At 40.5% G+C, this 21000-nt stretch overlaps 1 protein-coding gene across 2 annotated transcripts in view; it reads left to right on the top strand.

The window, feature by feature from the left end:
- The first annotated feature begins 347 nt into the window (after nucleotides 1-347).
- Nucleotides 348-21000, top strand: part of LOC127445492 (tripartite motif-containing protein 2-like) — a 42147-nt gene continuing 21494 nt past the window's right edge. The window contains exons 1-2 of one of the 2 annotated variants that reach the window (XM_051705613.1): nucleotides 348-508; nucleotides 9093-9267. The gene's annotated coding sequence lies outside the window, so the exon portion shown is untranslated. The remainder of the gene's footprint in view (nucleotides 509-9092; nucleotides 9268-21000) is intronic. The other variant, XM_051705614.1, reaches the window with a different exon arrangement.

Below are 21000 nucleotides of genomic sequence, written 5' to 3'. Positions count from 1 at the left end.
TAGTAACTGATACATTTTTTTAATATCTTCCCAATACTGGTTATGAACTTACTCAACTGAATAATGAGACATTACATTGTTTAAAAAAAAAAGTTCAAACTCTACATTGTTTTCTTAACTTGTTGATTTTTTGTTCCATTTTAAAGTATTTTGAGTGAGAGAGGAATACTGAGAAACTAAGGAGGCACAGAGAAAAAAAAAAAAAATCAAGGTAGAGAGAGAGAGCACAACAATGATTGTCTGAGCTTCCTGCTCTGTGATTGGCTGCTGAGTTGCAGAACCGGGTCTGGCTCCTCCCATACGGCATGCTGGTGTGATTTGCTCTTGTTGCTGTGGTGCGTAGAGAGAGAGAGAGAGGAGACGGGGGATCAAACAGAACAGAAACGAAAAGGGACTGTGCAAAACAGGCCCTCACCCCTCCTCTTCGGGAAATGGGTCTCAGTATGATGAGTAAGGCAAGAAGCCTGTATCGCTGTTGCTTCTGAAGCAACACAGCTATGGAGGAAAGGTAAGACGGAACAAACACATGCAGAGCAGAAGAGAAATCAGTTGGTGGAAAGGAGACTTGTTATTTCGCTGACAGGGAAGCATACAGCAGCATCTGTGATCCGCCAACGCACCATGTTTCCATGGGAAGCAAGAACGGGGGTGGGGTAGAAGCAGAGGAGGAGGTGGAGAGGAGATGGATGCTCACATATGTAGTGTGATGGAAGATGTTACTGTTGCGTTCTCAGGCTTGTCTCTTTAGATCAAGTGTTTGTGTGATACATTTAATGCACAAAGCTTGAACTTAACCTTCAGAATTATTTTCAAATCAGCATATGTAGATGCAAACATACTATATATATATATATATATATATATATATATATATATATATATAATGAAATAAAGTGAATGTTTTGTGTCTTTCTGATAGGTCTCACATTGCAAAATTGCTACTTTATTCTTTCGTGGATTTAATCTAATATTGTGTTGATTTCCTCTGTCACAGGCTTTCAAACATACCTACATCTTTTAGCTGGCAGCTTCTGATGCTCTGATTTAGTATGATGTCAATAAGTGCTGTGCTTCTTGGCCTAAATTCAATAAGGGTGCCATAAAATCCAGGAAATCAGCCAAACGTTTTGCTTTGCACAGAGAAAGAATTATAGACTTTTGCTTCACAGAAACTCTGCATTAGACTGTAGTCTGTGAGTCTCTTGTAGCTACTATTTATAAATTACCACATACGCAGTGTTGTCCAAAAAGTCTGAAACCATACTGAAAATTTGGGATTCAAAATCTAATTTAAACCTGGAAATATTTAAAGGAATATTTCACCCAAAATTGAAAGTTCTCTCATCATTTACTCACCCTCATGCCATTCCAGATGTGTATGACTTTCTTTATTCTACAGAACACAAACGAAGATTTTTAGAAGAATATCTCAGCTCTGTTGGTCCATACAATGCAAGTAAATGGTGGCCAGAACTTTGAAGCTCCAAAATGCACATAAAGGTTGCATAAAAGTAATCTATACGACTCCAGTAGTTAGATCCATGTCTTCTGAAGTGATATGAAAGGTGTGGGTGTGAAACAGAATATCTAAGTCATTTTTTACTATAAATCTCCACTTTCACCAGCCTAAGCGCTCTTGTATGTCCTTTTATATTTTGTGTTTGGTGATTTGCATTCTTTGTGCATATTGCCACCTACTGGGCAGTGAGGAGAATTTATATTAAAAAGGACTTAAATATTGGTCTGTTTCTCACCCACACCTATCATATTGCTTCTTATTAACTCAAAAAATGCACAAAAGTTTCACTAGTGTTCTCAGACATTTGGACCCCACTCTATGTGGAAGGATCTACCCTTAGGGAAATTATAAATCAAACAAACCCACTCCCATGATATTGCATTATATTTAATCACAAGACAAAATAGCTCTGGATTGGTTTTGTTGAATAGATGAAATTAGGGTTGGATTCTCTTTATCAGATATGTAAAATACCAATATGTGATTTTAAACTTTTTGGGTGGCTTTGCAACAGGCTGTGAAAGCCTTTCTGATCGCCATTTCCATCACATTTACATATTGACCTAACTGTTATGACAGGTTGGTGCTTGTGTCATCATGACAATGACATCTCCTTTCTGTGTGTGAGATAAAAGGAAAACTAGCAATGTGATTGGGTGCTCTTGGATTTTCTATCCAGAATGCATGAGTGATTTTGCCCTGGGGGAATTCTGCTTTACTCACTGCAAATAGACCTCCACAAAATCACTTGCTTGTCTTTGGCTGGATCCTTATGGTTAATTTTCCTTTGGTTCTTTGCCATTATCATCTGTGAGATGGAAAGAGGGACACTGGTTCTAATAAGAGCTTTTTGTAATTGAAATGGTTGAATGCAAGAGTGATGGCATACGGTATGGCAGCTCAAGATTCCATTCCCTGGTATTACATCATCTTCTCCATAATCACATGAGCATTAACATTTTCATCTGATTCAATTCCCATCTGACTTCAGTTTTAATTCCCAAATTACTTTATCTGTATTCACAAATGCAGTGTATGTAATGCAGTTTGTATCATCAACATTCTAAATCAGTGGTTCTCAACTGGTTTTGCTTCGGTACCCAAAATTCACCATAGACAAATGGTGACCCAACACAATAACAAAATTGTTTATCACACTTAATTAACCAAAAAGTCCTTCAGTTCAAACATTGATGTTTATTAATATTTATTTACACCACGAACTAGATAGGACCAACAGTATACTAAATTATTAAATGACATAGAAAAAGTGAATATACAGCTCTGGGAATAAAAAAAAAATAAATTAAATAATCATAAAAAAAAAATAAATAAATAATAAAAAAAAAGAGACCACTGCATAATTATCAGTTTCTCTGGATTTACTATTAAACTACTGACAACATTTCTCCCAAATTCCAAAGAAAAATATTGTCATTTAGAGCATATATTTGCAGAAAATGACAACTGGTCAAAATAACAAAAAAAGATGTTGTGTTTTCAGACCGCGAATAATGCAAAGAATACAAGTTCATATTCATTTATAAACAACAAAATACTAATGTTTTAACTTGGGAAGAGTTCAGAAATCAATATTTAGTGGAATAACCCTGATTTTCAAATCACAGCTTTCATGCGTCTTGGCATGCTTTCCACCAGTCTTTCACATTGCTGTTGGGTGAGTTTATGCCACTCCTGGCACAAAAATTCAAGCAGCTCTGCTTTGTTTGATGGCTTGTGCCCATCCATCTTCCTCTTGATCACATTACAGAGGTTTTCAATGGGGTTCAGGTCTGGAGATTGGGTTGGCCATGACAGGGTCTTAATCTGGTGCTTCTCCATCCACACCTTGATTGACCTGGCTGTGTAAAGCAATCTTTGTCAGAGCAGAAGGAAACAAGTTTTCTTCCAGGATAACCTTGTACATGGCTTGATTCATGCGTCCTTCACAAAGACAAATCTGCCCGATTCCAGCCTTGCTGAAGCACCCCCAGATCATCACCGATCCTCCATAAAATTGTACAGTGGGTGTGAGACACTGTGGCTTGTAGACCAGGTGTTGGGAAAAGCTGAAAATTGGACTCAGAGTCCTTACTCCAGTCCTCTACAGTCCAATCCTTATGGTCTTTTGCAAACCTCAGCCTGGCTCTTCTTTGCTTCTCATTGATGATGGGCTTTTTTCTAGCTTTGCACGACATCAGCCCTGCCCCTAGGAGCCTGTTTCAAACCATCCTCGCCATGCACTTCACACTAGCTGCCATTTGCTATTCTTTTTGTAGGTCACTTGTTGTCATCCTGTGGTTGTTGAGTGACATTCGAATGAGTTGGCGGTCATCCTGGTCAGTTAAGAGTCGTTTTCACCCTCTGCCGGTCTGTAGCTTTGTTGTCCCCAATGTCTGCAGCTTGACCTTGTTCTTATGAACCGCCACCTTTGAAATTTTAAGGATGGAAGCAACTGACGCTCACTGTATCCATCTGCCAGTGAACCCTTCTTTTCCTCACTGAAAAAATTTATTTTCAAATCTTTTGGCATGGTCAGTATTTATTTCTTGAATCCAATTACTTTTGAGGTACTACTAGCACTGTTTTTGCCATCCAGCTGGTCTTATTGCAAGAGGATAGTGATGACCACAGCAGTGGTTTTTATACTTTTCCTCAATAAATAAGATTTGGTTCAGGTGATCACCTAATCAGTACCTTATTAAGTGGAATGAGGTGTGCTTGTGTTGGAATTCAACAAACACTGGAATGGAATGGCTGTCATACATGTAGAGATGCTGATTTAAGAAAAAAAAAAAAAAAACTGTCCATGTTTGCATCTGCCAAATTTGGCTTGCTTCTACCAAGTGACTTGAATTTGTACCAAAATACTGCAGAGTTTATTGGACATACTGTACGTCCTTTGACATCAACAGCAAAAGATATGGGAAGTGTTTTCTCCTCCCCTTTAAAGATATATAAATGTTTATTTATATTCCAATTCTAACCACGCATGATTATATGATCAGTTGCATTTTATTATTTGCATTAGCATAATTTTCCCTATCAGAAAAGACCTGCAACACATTTTTGGGTCGCAACCCACCCAGTGCAAAACCACTGCACAAAATCATTGTGTGGGGTTTTGTCTTAACATATTACTACTGGGGAAATGCATGTTTGTTGGTGGTTACTGATTTAAAGCTTAAAGGTGCTATATGTAAGATTGACAACAGGCATTTGAAATGGGTACTGCAGTCCAAATTCAAAATATTGGAGAGTTGTCTGCCCCGCCCCAGACTTGAAGCTCAATGGGGTTGCCAGAATTAGCCAACTCAGCATCTGTTTTAAAGGATTTCTGAGCTTTAAGCTGTCTCCATCTTCCAAAGGCATCTCCAATATTTATCCTTGTTTTACTACGCCTCTGGTCATGGTGGTTTTTAGATGGATGGCGAGGCTTTTTAGGTCAGGTGGAATCTGTTATTTCTGATCCAGTTCGTTTGCTGGCTTCCATGGCTGCAGCACGCAGTGTTGTTTGTCTGCAAACTTGTTGAAATCTGGCAACCCGGCGGTGTCAAAATACTACTGGTGAGTGGGCAGTGGGCGGGAACACACAGGCCAAAACATAAACAGAAATTCCGGCCCGGAATGGAAACTTCAAAATAGAATATTCTGGCTGTAGCATTGCTATCGGAGAAGCCAGTATTTCAACTTAGCATGTTTCCTAATTCTCTAATGACATATTATGGTCATTTTATGATTTAGTACAGTAGAACTATTACATATAGCATTTTTAAGAAATGAAAACTCAGTTGTGTCCGCATTCTAATGACATTTTAATATAATCTAAAAGCATGGGGAAATAAATAGTGGTAAGAAGATGCACAGTGTTGCCTTTGTGTAATATTATTATCGAATAACTAGGTGCATTTGTGAAATGAGGTGAGAACCAAAGCTGGTACAGTCGATATGATTTTTTGTCTTTCAGTCATGTTCAGCATTAATCTCCATTAAGCGGGTGACTTTTGTAATTCTGTCACATGACAGCATAGAAAAAGATACTCAACTGAGCTCACAAAAAAAAAAAAGAAAATAAAAAAAAAACCCTGCCCCGTACCCTCCAACTTTAGCCAAGATACTGCCATTAGCAGATATCTCTCATGGACATGTGTTTGTTCTTGTGTGACCTAAATCTGGGTCAGCCCTCTGTAAATTATTGATTGAGTTCATGTGGTGAAGAGTAGTATTTTCAGTATCATCACATTTTAATATATTTCAAAATCTATTGCTGTTTCTACAGCCTAATTTCATGAAAATTATGTGACTGGCAATATTTTTTCAAAATGATATTACGTGGTTCCTTGCATGTATCGTGGCAGTTCCGAGGTGAAATGTCCACTGATTGGAGCTAAAAGCGAGCTAAATGTTCTTTCCAAAGAGATGAGGTTTTTAAGGTTAATGAGATAGTTCACCCAAAAATAAAAAATTCTCTCATCATTTACTCACCCTCATGCCATCCCATATGTGTTTGACTTACTTTCTTTAGCAGAACACAAACGAAGATTTTTAGAAGAATATCTCAGCTCTCTAGGTCCATATAATGCAAGTTAGGGCTGCACGATTATAGCAAAAATCATAATTGTCGATTATTGCCCTTGATATTTTAATCGCGATTATTAATGTCGATAAAATATTAAATTACCGTGATGTCACAAAGGAAGCAACCGTGTGGTTCTTCAGAGTAGCAGATTTCAATGGTGGATATGAGCTGTGCTCCAGTTTCTTTTAAGCATCTTTTAAGCATTATATTGTATTTTATTTTATATTGTAATAATGTTTGTTAAAGTAAGGCAAATAAAAATTATTTTAAATTGATATCTATGGTATAGAATATATTAAATTATTGCTAAATTACTGCTTAAATTATTAGTCCGCGTACAGTAAATAATATGGCATATTCAATATTCAAACTTATTAACAGCTGATTTAAATCGACCAAGTTACTGCGTTCAGTAAGCCCTTTAGTGGTCCCGTTAGATCTTCAATGGTGATCTTGTTCATGTAAGATTATCCTTAGATCATTTTTGGCCTCAGTGGTTGCAATTTGGAAATTAAAAACAGTTTGTGCAATTCGTGAAAATGTTAAATCTACCAATTCCAGCTGCGTGGCAAATGGGTCTTATTAGAGCAGACGCGATAACAATGACGGTGATTCCTGAAATATGCTATTCATGCCATATTCTTTATGTTGGCTACACCTCCAAAACAAACTTAGAACAGTTAATCTGTTTTACTTTATTGCTATTTTGTACAAATCAATTCACAATTGGCCTACTTATTAACATGACAAAACAAAACTGTTAAAACATTTTTTTATAAATTGTACACAGAAATCGAGCAACGCGACAAACTCTCCCATTATATTGACTGCTGTCACTCACTGCAGGTTTACACTGTTTGAGACCTGCATTTCGACGCGAGCTCAATGACGCTCCGCACAAAGTTCTGCACTCTCGCGAATGCTCTCATTAAAAACTAAGCTGTCTAATCAGCATAATAAATAGGGCTGCACAATTAATCGAAATAAAATCGAAATCGCGATATGACCTCGTGCGATTATTAAATCGCAAAGAGCTGCGATTTAATTAAATAAATAAATAGTGTGCTTGTTCCAAAGTTTATTTGTGCTGCTTTGTCCAGTCTATATTAAGTTTTTATTACAGTGTTTTGAGAGTGGTTCTGTGCTCCACAAATCCATCTTATGCTTAGAGTAACAGAAGTGCTCAGAGTTTGGTTCCTAAGTGCTTTATTTGCACTAAACCGGCGCGTCCTGCGTGACAGCATCTCAGTCTCCGCCAGGCACAGGTATCATAATAACGCGGAATACAAGATGGGGTAAATCAAACATCTTTATTAAATGATTGTTGAGCAAACAGCATTAACATTAGCACCGGTAGAGTCCAGAAACATGCGCTGTTCCTCCATTCTCCTGTCATTTATTTACCTCACGAGAGAGCGTGTCGTCCTTATTACACTCCCAGTGGCAACAAGTGAAAGCGGAACTAATATTACCAACATCCAACAAAATGAAAAGGAAGGAAAGTACATATAATAAATCTATATGAAATATTTAGATACTATAATATAATGCATTGTTAAATGAAATCTAATAAAATAATGAATAAAAATAATTTAATGAAATGGTGACAAACTAACCAAAACTTTCACTTTAAGTTAAATTTACACCAATTGTTTATCAGCTCAGCTTCATTTTGACATTAAGCCTCATTCTTTACGACTATCTTATATACAGTAGAGAATAGTTTGCATAAGCCTACTTGTTTTTTAAGGCCTAGAGTAAAGAGTAAAATGGAATATTTTGTGTTTATTTAATTATTCAACCAACTAACAGTATTTTTGACAGTAAAAACTAGGCAACAACTATTGTATTACCAACAGGGAAATTCAGTTAACAGAGACACTGAGCAGAAAGCTTACTTCTAACCAGACAGAGCTGCTGATAAAAAGTTAAATGATCAGTATCAGATGATTAGATGAAAAGAAAATTGGTGATTGGTATTGGATGTTAAAATCCTGATTGGATCATCCCTGATATTCAAGCTGACTGGGTTTCAAAAACTAACGATGATGATTAGCGGGCTGAGACCCTATCGCAAAATGGACAAAAACGGGTTCACGGTGGATGGGTACAATTTGAATATGCAGAAGACAGTGACAGTTTCTCTGTTTATATATTTATTAGTTTGTGGGTGAATTAAAAAAAATGTCTCAGTTTGTTCTTTTTAAGAGGACTCAAGTGTGAAAACCCAACAGACTTTTGGCAGTTGATCATGTGAAAAACATGACCATTTAAAAAAAAAATTTTTTTGTGTCTGTCATAATCGCAGTTCAAATCACTGATAGGGTCATAAAAAGAAAATTTGAGATGATAAATGCAATTGCTGAAGCAATTTTATGGCACTTCTATGACAAGTCTGGCTCACAAGCTCAACTTGCTCAACTAAAGAATTTTAACATAAAAAAAATAAATAAAAAAAATACTGATATACTAATAGCATAAGAAATATATTTCAGTGCTTTTCCTGTTGGGATATCATCTGCATTTTGTCACCATTGTCAAACTGTTTCAAAGAGTTCAGCATACCAAGACATCCCTTTATGACATCAATATGATTCTTGCTAAAATACCTCAGCAATGATCAGAATGCTGAGCTGATTAACTTTAGCTTTCAGCACATAAATGGCAGAATGAGAAAATTCATGTGACTATACGGCTCTTATGAATTGCTATCTTAAGTTACCATAGTAACCTGTAGGTCTCTGTGAATTTGTGTTTAACTGGGTGATAAAAATATCCAGCTCTTTATGATCCCTGCTTACCATGGTATTTGCTTCTTTTCTGGACTTGTACAGTGGTAATATCACTGTTTTACCCTGTATTCATACACTCTATCAAATATAATACAATTAAATACAAAGCATGTAATGAGTATGTACCTATTTAACAAGCACCATGGTATTACCATCTGATATAATACAGTATATTTGTACAATGTCCTCTTTTCTTTTTAAGATCCCTGTGTCAAGTGAGGGGAGAGTGTGCCTGGCCCCTTCAACCTGCGGTCTGTTCGACTCATCAGCGGATCAAATACACGTTCACACCTTAATATCTCTGCACCATATACAAGCTCACACACACTTTACACGCATTATTGGCATGCACAACAACTGAGCTCTACCTCTATAAGGTGAGAAACACATGCACCAGAGAAGACCTCATTCAAACTCTAACCACACTGAAAAAAATGATTACGGTAGTTGGCTCAACACCCAAAACGTATGAAGATAAATAGCTTCTACTCAGAAACACATTTATTAAATTTTTAGCTTTACTTAATTTGCATTAATGTGATATATCAATCATAAAGTGAACTTTGTTGTGAGTTCTTGTAACTTATTTTGCTTACAAATCCATACAATTAAGATTTTTTGTAATTAACATTTTGTATTAAATCTCACAATAATAAAGAAAAGCAAAAAAAAAAAAAAAAAAAATATATATATGTATATATAGATAGATAGATAGATAGATACTGTATGTATACATATACATACAGATGTGCTCAAAAGTTTGCATACCCTGGCAGAAATTGTGACATTTTTGCATTGATTTTGAAAATATGACTGATCATGCAAAAAACTGTCTTTTATTTAAGTATAGTGATCATATGAAGCCATTTATTATCACATAGTTGTTTGGCTTCTTTTTAAATCATATTGGTAACAGAAATCACCCAAATGTCCCTGATCAAAAGTTTACATACCCTTGAATGTTTGGCCTTGTTACAGACACACAAGGTGACACACACAGGTTTAAATGGCAATTAAAGGTTAATTTCCCACATCTGTGGCTTTTTAATTGCAATTAGTGTCTGTGTATAAATAGTCAATGAGTTTGTTAGCTCTCACGTGGATGCACTGAGCAGACTAGATAATGAGCCATGGGGAGCAGAAAAGAACTGTCAAAAGACCTATGTAACAAGGTAATGGAACTTTATAAAGATGGAAAAGGATATAAAAAGATAACCAAAGCCTTGAAAATGCCAGTCAGTACAATACGACGATACTTGAACAAAAATGAGCTGCATGGTCGAGTTGCCAGAAAGAAGCCAATGCCACAAAAAAGCCTGGTTACAATATGCCCAACAACACCTTGACATGCCTCACAGCTTCTGGCACACTGTAATTTGGAGTGACGAGACCAAAATAGACCTTTATGGTCACAAACATAAGCGCTATGTTTGGAGAGGGGTCAACAAATTTTGTGCTCCTTGAAACAACCACACCGTCTTTTTCCAGAGCAGCCTGTATTTCTCCTGAGGTTACCTGTGGGTTTTTCTTTGTATCCCAAACAATTCTTCTGGCAGTTGTGGCTGAAATCTTTCTTGGTCTACCTGACCTTGGCTTGGTATCAAGAGTTCCCTGAATTTTCCACTTCTTAATAAGAGCTTGAACAGTACCGACTGGCATTTTCAAGGCTTTGGATATCTTTTTATATCTTTTCCATCTTTTTAAAGTTCCATTACCTTGTTAAGCAGGTCTTTTGACAGTTCTTTTCTGCTCCCCATGGCTCAGTATCTAGCCTGCTCAGTGCATCCTTGTGAGAGCTAACAAACTCATTGACTATTTATACACAGACACTAATTGCAATTTAAAAAGCCACAGGTGTGGGAAATTAAACTTTAATTGCCATTTAAACCTGTGTGTGTCACCTTGTGTGTCTGTAACAAGGCCAAACATTCAAGGGTATGTAAACTTTTGATCAGGGCCATTTGGGTGATTTCTGTTATCATTATGATTTAAAAAGGAGCTAAAAAACTATGTGATAATAAATGGCTTCATATGATCATTATCCTTAAATAAAAGACAGTTTTTTTTGCATGATCAGTCATATTTTCAAAATCAATGCCAAAATTTCACAATTTCTTCCAGGGTATGCAAACTTTTGAGCACCACTGTATATACAATCAACATTTAAACCCCGCAACCCCCAACCCCGCCCCCCCCCCCCCAAAAACAACCCTGTGGTCACACATAAGTAAATATACAGAAAAAAAACAAGAAAAAAAAAAAAACACACACAAAAAAATATATATAATAATCATACTCACTTAAAACTATACTAGACTACTCTCTCCGTGCCCCACACCGAGAGCCCTCCAAAAACTCCAAATACTTGCCCCATTTCCTGACAAACAAATCTAAGTCACCCTGTCTTCCCAATGACACCTCCTCATAAGCCGCCATCCTACACCACTCCGGATATGGGGGTGCACCAGCTGATCTCCAACCCCTCAAAATAACCTACCTGGCAATCATCACACAGGTCAGAACCCAATTATCTGTATGACTATCCCCCACATCGATGACCGCCCCATCGCCCAGAGCACAAAGTCCGGGACAAAACAAAACCCGAGTGCCTACTGCGTCATGCACAAAATTCTGAACCTTCAACCAGAATTTCTGGATCTCAAAAAAAACATGGGCCATGTCTCCATCCTCCGATTGGCATTGCCAGCAGGTGGATGTGTCTTTAAGACCAAGCCTATATAATCTAGAGGGGGTCCAATAAAATCTATGCAAAATCTTGAATTGCATAAGATGCACCCTTGCATCTCTAGACTTAACGTTTTTAAGAATCCTAGCCCACACTCCCTCCTCCAATACCAAGTTGAAATCTTTCTCCCATACTCTCTTGATAGAAGTTAAAGCTTTGTCCCCAGACTCTGAATTAGCAGGGAGTAATACACTGATGCCTCATGACCTTTTCCAAAAGTAGTAATCACCTCTCCCAAAGTATCTTCCGCTTTAGAGGGGTGTGTGCTACTCCCAAAAATAGCACAAAGCAGGTGGCGCAGTTGTAAATACCTCTAAAACTGAGATCTGGGGATCCCAAAATATTGAACCAAATTTTCAAAAGATCTCTACACTCCACTCTCATTTAGGTCACTGAGTGTAGTAACCCCAACCACAATCCACTCTTACCAATACACAATCTTGGGTTCTGCCATATGCTTGAGGCAACATTTAAATAAATGTCAGAGTTAAACACTCTTGACACTTTTGTCCATACCGTGTGCAAATGCAAAATAACAGGGTGTAACTTAACTTCTCTGATTATTTTGATAGAGAGGCTTTGCAATGGCAAAATAGGGGCAAGAACTTCCTGTTCAATACCAAACCAGGGAGGGGCTCTCTCAGGTGGAAGTAACTAATGAGCCAAATGTCTGAGACTGAACGCATAGTAATAAAACAAAATCTTGAGTAGGCCTAGCCCACCTAACATTAACCTTCTCAATCATCAATAAATGTAATGAAGCCCACCTGTCCACATCACTCGAAAACCTTTTTATTAAAGGGTCAAAATTAACTCTAACTAAATCAGACAAATTTTCTGGGAATAAAATACCCAAATACTTAATGGCCTGTTTGGGCCACTGGAAGGCGTCCGGCTGGAATGCCGTTACTGGACAGTATGCTGTCAGAGCCAAAGCTTCGGATTTAGACCAATTGACTTTGTACCCTGAGAACTTGGAAAAGGAATTAATAATTCTGTGGAGGTAAGGCATAGATCTAGTAGGGTCAGAGACAAATAATAAAATATCATCTGCGTAAAGCAGAAGCTTATGTGCCACACCTCCCGCCATCACCCCTGGAAAATCATCCTCCTTTCTTATTGCGGCTGCTAATGGTTCCAGGGCAAGACAGAACAATAATGAGGGAAAGAGGGCAACCCTGCCGAGTGCCCCTATCCAGAGTAAAATAATCTGAAATTAATCCATTTGTTTGTACCACTACTAAAGGGTGTCTATGAAGTAACTTAATCCAACCAATAAATGTACTCCCGAAACCATACGTTTCCAAAATCTTAAAAAGATAATCCCATTCTACCATATCAAACGCCTTTTCGGCGTCAAGTGAGATGGCAGCGACCGGAGACTGATCATTCGCCACTGAACACATGATATTGATGAAACGCCTAATGTTATCAGAAGAGCTACGGCCCCAAATAAACCCCACCTGATCTATATGTAAATGAGATGTCATAACTTTACTTAATCAGTTAGCCAAAATATTTGACAACATTTTTACATCTAGCTGGATCAGGGAAATTGGACGGTAACTTTTACACTCGCTTGGATCTTTGTCCTTTTTAAGAATCAGACTGATCTGGGTTTGTGTCATGGTTGGGGGAAGCTTTCCATTCTTTAATGATTCCGTATAAACTTCTAACAAAAGTGGAGCCAATTCTGTAGCATAAGATCTAAAAAATTCAGCAGCAAAGCCATCTGGCCCCGGAGCCTTGCCTGTAGGTAAGGCCTTAATTACCTCGTCAAGCTCCTCCAAGGTTATCTCAGAATCAAGATAATTTTTTGCTCAGTCATCAATTTAGGGAGTTCTAATGGTTCTACAAATTTTCTAATATCTTCATCAGTAGACAAAGACATGGAACTGTAAAGATCAAGATAGAACTCTTTAAAGGCATTATTAATATCAGTGGCTGAGGTAAAAATTTCACCACCAGCAGATTTCACTCAAGGAATGGTAGAAAAAGACTCTCTCTGCTTTATATATCTAGCCAAAAGCTTCCCTGCTTTGTCCCCTGACTCAAAGTATGACTGTCTTGCCCTGAATAACCAAAACTCCACTTTCCGTGACAAAATAGTATTATATCTGTATTTTAATCGGGTCAATTCTCTAAGGCCATCAGATGACATTCGGTGCTTCAGCTCTGCCTCTGCACCTTTCAACTCCACGAGTTCTTGTGCTTTGGATTTTTTGATGAATGAGGCATACTGTTTGATCCAACCCCTAAGAACCACCTTAACTGCCTCCCAAGCCACGCCCACAGAAGATACTGAGGACACGTTGGTCTCCATATAAACACTGATTTCAGTCTTTAACATTTGTTGGAAATCAGGATTTTGCAAAAGGGATACATTAAAGCACCAACTAAATGATTTATTTTTCTCCGTATGTGGCAACACTCCTAAACTCACCAGGGCGTAATCTGAGACTAAGATGTTTCCAATTGAGCAATCCACAACAGATGAAATGAGGGACTTAATAAAATCTATTCTAGAATAAACCTTATGGACTGATGAAAAAATGTATAGTCCCTAACAGATGGGTTCAAAAGTCGCCAAGTATCTGCAAGACCAAGATTTCTACACATCCTGTGAAGCGTCAATGTTGCTCTAGGGGGCTTACACACTTTTGCTTCACTATGATCAAGGACTGAGTCCATCAAAAGATTAAAGTCTCCCCCCAATATTATATCATGAGGTGTGCCAGCGGCTTGCAACATCCCTTCGAGATCAATAAAATAGCCCTGATTATCAATGTTAGGTGTGTAAATATTAGCCAAAACCAACCTTTGCTCCTGAATTTCTGCTAAAACAATAATGATTCTCCCTAATTTATCTTTAATCTGTTTGAGAGATTTGAATTGTAGATGGTTACTTATCAATGTAATGACTCCCCTGCTCTTACTTGAGCCAGCACTAAAGAAAACATGTCCACCCCATATCCTCCCAAATTTTTCAGCTTCCTGCGAGGAAAGATGTGTTTCTTGAAGAAACACTATATCTCATTTCTTACGCTTAAGAAAAGAAATAACCTTCCTTCTTTTTATGGGATGCCCCAGCCCATTCACATTCCACGTGGAGAAAGATAACCCACTCATATTAACATTTAACATTTTGATATAATAGAAAAAATAAATTGTGTGTCAAAAACAAGATTATACAGACCACATTCCAACATTAATGCAACATTCAAACCCCGAAGTTCCCCCAGAACCAGACAAACAGAAAAAATAAAAATGTACGCATTAACCCCGCGCACGACAGCACCAACTGGCGTCAATCCCTCTAAACTCAAAAAGTCCATGTACACCTACGAGAGTCCCCGTGACAACTTTGCCATCAGATTGCTCAAGTCCGGTGCTTCTGCACAAATTTTGTGAGGCAAAATAACATAGCAGAAAATACTTAGTAAAACAAACCCCAGCCAATAGGCAGAATAAACACAAAGAATGTGTAGATTCACAAATTCCTGCCGATATAAAGCCGTTCGGTGCCCTCGGACAGACAGACAAGTGTTCAGTGAGCTGGCTGTTTATGAGTGCAGCAGATGACGCAATCATTCCAGTGTCCTGCAAAAATACTCCACAAAACAAACTCCAGCCAACAGGAGGCATAAGCACAAAGAACGAACAGTTTCATCCACAACTGTCCCGAAGCAGTGTTATTCCACAAAACAAACTCCAGCCACTAGGCGGAACCAGCAACAAAAAGAAACAAAACATGCATCCTGGTTCCTCGGATGGTCAAGAGTGTATTGAGCGAGTCAAATTCACTCGGAGGATGCATAAAAAGATACACCATGACTTGCTCAGTCCGTCAACTTTATAAAAGACATCCTTTGTGTGGGCATGTAGATATTTTATGGCCATCTTTAGTATCCATTTTCAATCTGGCCGGGAACTTCTGTGTAAAAGCGATCTTCCATCAATGCAAAAGTTTCTTGAAGCAGTGTTATTCCACAAAACAAACTCCAGCTGCTAGGCGGAACCAACACACACAGAAACAAAAATGGCACCCAGCTTCCTCAGACAGCCTGTAAGTACAGTGAGTTAATCCAATCTGGAGCTACATGAGAGTCACCAAATGGCTTACTCACCCATTGTTGCTATGAAGAACAGTGCTTGCTTGGGACACGTGAATACTTTGCGGCCATCCTTAGTATCTATTCTTAGTTTGGCCATAAACACCAGTGCAAAAGCGATCTTCCGTTGATGTAAGAGTTTCTTACATTCCTTGAATCGATCATGTTTCTTTCTTGTCAAATTCGAAAAGTCCGGGAACAAGAAAATATTGTGATTCTTCCATGAAAGCTTTCCTTTGCTCCTCGCCTCGCGCAACATGAGATCTTTATCGGATGATCTCAGAAATTTGGCCAGAATTGATCGGGGCCTGTCCCCCTCAGCAGATCTGCGAACGGGGACTCTGTGAACTCGCTTGATTTCCAGCTTATGGCCTGTTATGTCGAGCAGACTCGGGAAGAGCTCATCAAGGAATTTCACCATATCTCTGCCTTCTTCATGCTCAGGAATTCCAACAGTTTCATCGGCAATTATATTCAAGATCTTCCAGTTTCTCCAAAATGCTTTCCACATCTATCTTGGTCATTAGCAGATTAGCAGACAATTCTCTCTCCGATGACTCCAGATAATTGATCCGTTTCTCAACATCTGCCACTCTTGAAACCAATTTGTTTCCATCACCGTAATCGATTGACCTATTACAGCAAGATCCTCCAAGTTGGCAACAACCTTCGTCAGCATCACAGACATGTTGGACAGGTGACGCTGGATTTCTCCCGCCACACCGTCCAAACCGAGTCCCTGGTCCGCAGGCCCATCAGAGGTTTCAGCTGGAGCACGTAAGTGTCTTTTAATGTCTCCAGAGCCCAAGGATTTTGACTTCTTTGCCATGTTTACCTCAAAGAACAAACATGTAGCTGGGTGTACCGAATCTCACCGGATTATAACATGAAAATGTAAAAAATACTAGCAAAGTGCGCAGTGCTCGCTGTTTACGCATCTGCCCCCCCCCCACAATTAAGATTTTAATACTACTGACACAAACAGTCAAGTACAGAACTGAGGTTGTGGGGAATACCCATTAGCCCTTGCACCTGAATAAATTAAGCATATTTGTTTGGTCAAAATGAATTTATTGGGGCATTTAATTAGTTGTTATTAGGAGAGATTTTTAGCTCTTGTTAGTATTATTGATGCTGTTTTACTGTAATTATTTGTTTAGCGTAAAGTCACCATTAGGGTAATTAGTGTTCCTTTTGTGAAATTGGATCCTTTTCAATGGAAATAATTTTTCCTTGCATGTGTGAATGTGCATGGCTGAAAACAAACTTAATCTGTATTCTGTACTTCTTAGGGGAATCAATTTTAATGACAGACCTCAGTCATTTTCTTTTGAGCCGATTAAATTAAGTAGAAATTATAATGTGGTGGTGGGGGCGTAGTCGAGCGCTGGCTTGTGAATGGAGAATGAGATCAGGAGATGAGAACGGTAAGGATAATCACCTGTCAATGATTGTCTCTAACATCAGTTTGTCATTGCAGTGAGAGTTGGAGACGGATTTAAGGGCAAGCCAGACACCAGTGAGAGAGAGAGCTACCAACACGCACCCAGAGATTGGGCTGAATCCTTGCTGCTGAAAAGCGTGATTTTGAGTTCTAAAATAAACATACCTTTTGAGTTGGATTCACCATCTTCTGCTTCCTCCTTTCACCTAACTGCAAACTTGTTACACTGGTGCTGAAACCTGGGATCTAGGAGGAAGAACACCGCCATGGATGCCTCACCTCTGGAGGACGTATTCAAGATCCTTGCCAGCATCCACCATTCACAGCATCAGGCCCTCCTCGAGCTGCGCACAGAACAGGAGCAGCAGTTCATCGTGCTCCTCCAGGTCCAAGCGGAGGACCGGCAGGTGCTCCGTACCTTGCTGCCCCAGGAGGGGGCTGCTACTGCAACCCCAGACCCGGTGACTACCCTGCCCCGTGTTCTGCTCGCCAAGATGGGCCCCCAAGATGATCCGGAGGCCTTCCTGAAGCTCTTTGAGCGGATGGCGGGGTCCTGCAGTTGGCCGTGCACCCAGTGGGTGGTCTATCTAATAGCACTGTCGGTTTACACCGACTTAAAAGTGCCATTCTGCAACGGGTTGGCCAGAGCCAACACTTCTGCTCGCTGACCATTGGTGAGCACAGCCGCCCGTTTGCCTTCACCCAGCAGCTCCGGGACACCTGCTGGAGGTGGTTGCTGGCTAAGCAACGCGACATCGGGCTGTGATCAACCTGGTGGTACTAGAGCAGTTAATTGCTTGGCTTCCGAGAGAGACAGCGGAGTGGGTCCAGTGCCACCACCCGGCCTCGCTCCAAACAGCCATCCAGCTGGCAGAGGACCACATGGCGGTGTATTCGGGAGCCGGCGAGCACAGAGATCCTTCTCTCTCTCTCCTGTCTCCCCTTCTTTCTGCCCTGTTCCTCCTCCCAGGAAACAGGGGGTGCCCCCTCCCAAACCAGCTCCTCGGCTTTGGGGATTGCACTACCTGCCGGTTTCCCCTGTCCTTCTCCACTCTCACTCCCTGGTTGGTGAAACTGCTGCCATGGGTGTGAAGACTGGGCTGGTTTGCTGGAGCTGCGGGGAGCCTGGGCATTTCCAGGACCAATGCCCAGTGATGGAGGTAGGGACATTGGTCCGGGTCCCCGACGCTTCACAGGCCACCCACAATTGAGCAGGGATGTACAGCATACCTGTGAGTATTAAGGGGGTTATATACCAGGCCTTGGTTGAATCAGGTTGCAACCAAACCTCCATCCATCAATGCCTGGTTCAAGACGAGGATTTGGGTGTAATTACAGGGTGAAGTTGAGGTGTGTGCATGGTGATATCCATGGTTATCAGAATCAGAATGAGCTTTATTGCCAAGTATGCTTACACATACAAGGAATTTGTCTTGGTGAAAGAAGCTTCCAGTACACAACATTTCAAAAACAGCAAAAAGACTTTTAAAAAATAATTAAAATTGAATACAAAATAGATAAATATTGAAAAGAATATGTATATATATAATACACAATAGACTCTATCTCTCTCTCTCTCTCTCTCTCTCTCTCTCTCTCTCACTCTCTCTCTCTCTCTCTCTCTCTCTCTCTCTCTCTCTCTCTATATATATACATATACATACAGTTGTGCTCAAAAGTTTGCATACCCTGGCAGAAATTGTGAAATTGTGGCATTGATTTTGAAAATATGACTGATCATGCAAAAAAACTGTCTTTTATTTAAGGATAGTGATCATATGAAGCCATTTATTATCACATAGTTGTTTGGCTCCTTTTTAAATCATAATGATAACAGAAATCACCCAAATGGCCCTGATCAAAAGTTTACATTCCCTTGAATGTTTGGCCTTGTTACAGACACACAAGGAGCACAATACTTGTTGACCCCTCTCCAAACATAGCGCTGTTGTGAGGCTTGTCAAGGTGTTGTCGGGCATATTGTAACTGGGCTTTTTTGTGGTATTGGCTTCTTCCTGGCAACTCGATCATGCAGCTCATCTTTGTTCGAGTATCGTTGTATTGTGCTCCTTGAAACAATCACACTGTCTTATTCCAGAGCAGCCTATATTTCTCCTGAGGTTACCTATGGGTTTTTGTTTGTATCTTGAACAATTCTTCTGGCAGTTGTGGCTGAAATTGTCATGGTTACTTGTGTAACCTCCGTTCCCTGATGGAGGGAACGAGACGTTGTGTCGATTTAGTGACACTAGGGATCACCCTTGGGAGCCCGAGACACCTCTGGTCTTTGATAAAAGGCCAATGAAAATTGGCGAGTGGTATTTGCATGCCATTCCCCCGGACATACAGGTATAAAAGGAGCTGGTATGCAACCACTCATTCAGGTTTTATGCTGAGGAGCCGATATAAGGTCTGTCCATTTCAGCGGGTAGTTCAGCGTTGTGGCAGGAGGGACACAACATCTCGTTCCCTCCATCAGGGAATGGAGGTTACACAAGTAACCATGATGTTCCCTATCTGTCAATCACTCGACATTGTGTCGATGTAGTGACACTAGGGGTCCCTATGTGAAATGCCACAATTGGCTGAACTGTGTTACGTGAACTGGAGGTGTGTGGTGGGCAGACTACTGTGTGCCTCATAGCCAGCACACCAGATCGACACATTTAACCTCCCCCAACGGCCCTTTGGGGACAAGTCAACTACCCAAAAGATAGAGACAGGCATAACCCAGTCATGGCCTCTTTTCCCCTTCTCTTTTTCCACTCCCTAAAAAAGAAGGGGGATTACCCGACTGGGCTGCCAGGTCCAGTCGGGGGGTGTCCCTCCCAAGGGGAAGACACAGCAGAGACCACACCTCACCCAAAGAGAGGGGGGGATATTTTAGTGGAAGGATACATCACATGGTCTTTCCAACCATGTGGAGAGTCTTCAAGGTAGATCCTGCCCAATGGGGGAGAAGTTACTACAAACATGGAGACTGGGGCAGAGGGGCTCTGCCAAAGGAAGACGCAGTTTGCCAACAGGGAAACGAATTAGCGGAAGATATATATCGCATGGGGTTAGCCTTACAGGGAACCGCCACATGCGGAGCACCTACCCCAGAACAGGACTCTTAGAGAGCGCGTGTACTGGGCCGGCAGCGAATATCTCCGAAAACTCGACTGCCACAGGGCTCGGAGGAAGTCAACCAGGGAACAAACTTGTGAGCACTACTGGGAATTAATGGCACACGTCTTCAGCTCAAAAGGAGGTGGAAGGCGCTATGTGCAAGCGATACACCCGGCCGGCTATCCCGGGCTTATCCGCTTGTATTGCGTGCCACTACCTGGGATGAAACCAGTTCCACCCGGAGGTTGTAGAACCTTGCAAAGGTGTTGGGTGTTGCCCAGCAAATGTCTGTTAGAGAGGGCCCAGGAAGCTGCTACACCCCTGGTAGAATGGGCTCATAGCCCTACCGGGGGCGGCATGTCCTGGGCGACATATGCCATAGTTATGGCGTCAATGAGCCAGTGGGCGATCCTCTGCTTGGAGACAGCGCTTCCTTTCCGTTGTGCACCAAAGCAGACAAAGAGCTGCTCAGAGATTCTAAAGCTCTGCATGCAATCCAAATAGATGCGTAAAGTGCGCACCGGACACAGCAACGACAGGGCTGGGTCTGCCTCCTCCTGGGGCAGGGCTTGCAGGTTCACCACCTGGTCCCTAAAAGGGGTGGTGGGAACCTTGGGCATATAGCCCGGTCGGGGTCTCAGGATCACGTGAGAGTAATCCGGACCGAACTCCAGGCACGTTTCGCTGACAGAGAACG

The sequence above is a fragment of the Myxocyprinus asiaticus genome, chromosome 8 (assembly GCF_019703515.2).
Source record: "Myxocyprinus asiaticus isolate MX2 ecotype Aquarium Trade chromosome 8, UBuf_Myxa_2, whole genome shotgun sequence".
Lineage (NCBI taxonomy): Eukaryota > Metazoa > Chordata > Actinopteri > Cypriniformes > Catostomidae > Myxocyprinus > Myxocyprinus asiaticus.
The sequence above is the reverse complement of the archived record's forward strand: the minus strand, read 5'-3'. Positions and strand labels throughout refer to the sequence as shown.